We start from the raw sequence: 3,739 nt of genomic DNA on the forward strand, positions 1-3,739 counted from the left end.
GGTGTGTGTGTGGTGTGTAGTGTGTGGTGTGTGGTGTGTGGTTTGTAGTGTGTGTGTGTGTGTGTGTGTGTGTGTGTGGTGTGTGTGTGGTGTGTGTGTGTGGTATGTGTGGTGTGTGTGTGTGTGTGTGTGGTTTGTAGCGTGTGTGTGTGTGGTGTGTGTGGTGTGTGTGTGGTGTGTGTGTGTGGTGTGTGTGTGGTGTGTGTGTGTGGTGTGTGTGTGGTGTGTGTGTGGTGTGTGTGTGTGTGTGTGTGTGTGGTGTGTGGTTTGTAGCGTGTGTGTGTGTAGTGTGTGTGCGGTGTGTGTGTGGTGTGTGTGTGTGTGTGTGTGTGTGTGTGTGTGTGTGTGTGTGTGTAGTGTGTGTGTGTGGTGTGTGTGTGGTGTGTGTGTGTGTGTGTGTGTGGTTTGTAGCGTGTGTGTGTGTGTTGTGTGTGTTGTGTGGTGTGTGTAGCGTGTGAAGTGTGTGTGTGGTGTGTGTGTGTAAGGTGTGTAGTGTCAACAAGCCAATCAGCAGCTAGAACAGGGAAGCTGTGTATCATGTGACTCCAGGGTGAAGTTTCCCATGAGAACAGATTTCAGATCAGCTTCCCTCCACGACTCTAAACATATTAACTAGCCAGGGGGTGAAATACCAAACTGACTCCAGGTCAGCATTTAATACGCCGCTCAAATATTCTCTCATTGGAGGTGTGTTTACCTGCAACTCAACGCAACCCCAGCCGGGCTAGACAACCTCTTCAAAGGGGGAGACACTCTAGACCCAAACTGCTACAGACCTATATCTATCCTACCCTGCCTTTCTAAAGTCTTCGAAAAGCCAGAGTTAATAAACAGATCAACGACCATTTTGAATCCCACCGTACCTTCCCCGCTATGGAATCTGGTTTCAGAGCTGGTCACGGGTGCACCTCATCCACGCTCAAGGTCCTAAACGACATCGTAACCGCCATCGATAAGAAACATTACTGTGCAGCCGTATTCATCGATGTGGCAAAGGATTTCAACTCTGTCAATCACCGCATTCTTATCGGCAGACTCAACAGCTTCGGTTTCTCAAATTACTGCCTCGCCTGGTTCACCAACTACTTCTCTGATAGAGTTCAGTGTGTCAAATCGGAGGGCCTGTTGTCCGGACCTCTGGTAGTCTATGGGGGCACCACAGGGTTCAATTCTCGGGAGAGGAGGAGAGGAGAGCAGAGGAGAGGAGAGGAGAGGAGAGGAGAGGAGAGGAGAGGAGAGGAGAGGAGAGGAGAGGAGAGGGAGAGGAGAGGAGAGGAGAGGAGAGGAGAGGAGAGGAGAGGAGAGGAGAGGAGAGGAAAATGGAGAGGAGAGGAAAATGGAGAGGAGAAGAGAGGAGAGGAAAAGGGAGGAGGAGAGGAGAGGAGAGAGAGGGAGGAGAGGAGAGGAGAGGAGAGGAGAGGAGAGGAGAGGAGAGGAGAGGAGAGGAGAGGAGAGGAAGTACTGGTTGTTTTGTTCTGGTACGTATTTGTGTGAAGAGACACTCCAAACACACACACACCCTCTCCCAAGTGCACCGTTATCAGAGAGCTGAGATACAGAATGACTGGGGAGGGGACAGAGAGATATAAGGAGAGAGAGGGAGAGAGAGGGAGGGAGAGAGAGAGAGAGAGGGGGAGAGAGAGGAGGGGAAGGGGGACATAGAGAGAGAGAGAGAGAGAGAGAGAGAGAGAGAGAGAGACAGATGAGGAGGAGAAGGGGGACAGAGAGAGAGAGAGGGGGGAGAGAGAGAGAGAGACAGAGAGATATAAGGAGAGAGAGGGAGACAGAGAGGGAGACAGAGAGGGAGACAGAGAGAGAGGGAGAGAGAAAGGAGGGGAAGGGGGACATAGAGAGAGAGAGAGAGAGAGAGAGGAGAGAGAGGGGAGAGAGAGGAGGGGAAGGGGGACATAGAGAGAGAGAGAGAGAGAGAGGGGGAGAGAGAGGGAGAGAGAGGAGGGAGAGAGAGAGAGAGAGAGAGAGAGAGAGAGAGAGAGAGAGAGAGAGAGAGAGAGAGAGGAGGGGACGGGGAAGGGGACAGAGAGAGAGAGGGAGAGAGAGGAGGGGAAGTGGGACATAGAGAGAGGGAGAGCGAGAGAGAGAGAGGAGTCAAGAGAGAGGGGAGGGGGAAGGGGGACAGCGAGAGAGAGGGGAGGGGAAAGGGGGACAGCGAGAGAGTTCACATGTTAAAGAGAGTGATGAGAAGAGAAGAGAAAAACTCATCAACAACTGGGTGACACATAGTTACTCAGAGACAAAACACATAATTCACACGCCTACTACCATAACCACACACACACACACACACACACACACACACACACACACACACACACACACACACACACACACACACACACACACACACACACACACACACACACACACACACACACACACACACACACACACAGACACACACACAGACACACACACAGACACACACACACACAGAGACAGACAGACACACACACACACACACAGACAGACAGACACACACACACTCACACACACAGACACACACACACACAGACAGACACACACATACACACACAGACAGACACACAGACAGACAAACACAAACAAAACAGCATTTACATTTACATTTACATCATTTAGCAGACGGTCTTATCCAGAGCGACTTACAAATTGGCATCACACACACACACACACACACACACACACACACACACACACACACACACACACACATATAATCATGACACACACACACAAACAGCATCACACACACATTATCATGATATAGTCCCGTGTGGCTCAGTTGGTAGCGCATGGTGTTTGCAACGCCAGGGTTGTGGGTTCGATTCCCACTGGGGACCAGTACGGGAAAAAATACATGTTTTATGAAATGTATGCATTCACTACTGTAAGTCGCCCTGGATAAGAGTTTCTGCTAAATGACTAAAATGTAAAAATATATACACAAACATTATCATGATACACACACACATTATCATGACATACACATACACACACACAACTACCAGTGGTACTACCCATTAAAATCAGAAAGGAAATAGCCTTGGTACTACCCATTAAAATCAGAAAGGAAATAGCCTTGGTACTACCCATTAAAATCAGAAAGGACAACACACCTAGCATACTAGTAGAACTAAATAATGTTTCTATAGAGCTGAAATTGTTTCCATATAGAATCATATATGGAAGCCAAGAGTTCTATATGGATCCCAAGAGTTCTATATGGATCCCAAGATTCTATATGGATCAATAATTCTATATGGAACCCAAGAAGGAACCCAAGAATTCTATATGGATCCCAAGAGTTCTATATGGAACCCAAGAATTCTATGAGAGTTTATATAGGAACCCAAGAGTTCTATATGGAACCAGTTTTGGTTTCGTGAAGAAGAACCCCTGGGGTTCCGATCAAACAACCTTCCGAAGGGTTCTATATGGAGCCTTTAAGGGTCCCGTACATGAAGCAAGCAATAGAGCCTTCTAGGTTCTATCCAGAACATGGGTTTTTCTGAGTGTACTACAGTTAAATTATATACTTCGTAAACTCAACACTAAGTGGGTTAAGAAGATAGGCTGTGACTCATATATACTATATGACTTGATAGTAACTGTCTTACTGTAATTCATTAGACTTGATAGTAACTGTCTAACTGTAATTCATTAGACTTGATAGTAACTGTCTAACTGTAATTCATTAGATTAGATAGTAACTGTACTACTGTAATTCATTAGACTTGATAGT

Source organism: Salmo salar, unplaced genomic scaffold (assembly GCF_905237065.1).
Source record: "Salmo salar unplaced genomic scaffold, Ssal_v3.1, whole genome shotgun sequence".
Lineage (NCBI taxonomy): Eukaryota > Metazoa > Chordata > Actinopteri > Salmoniformes > Salmonidae > Salmo > Salmo salar.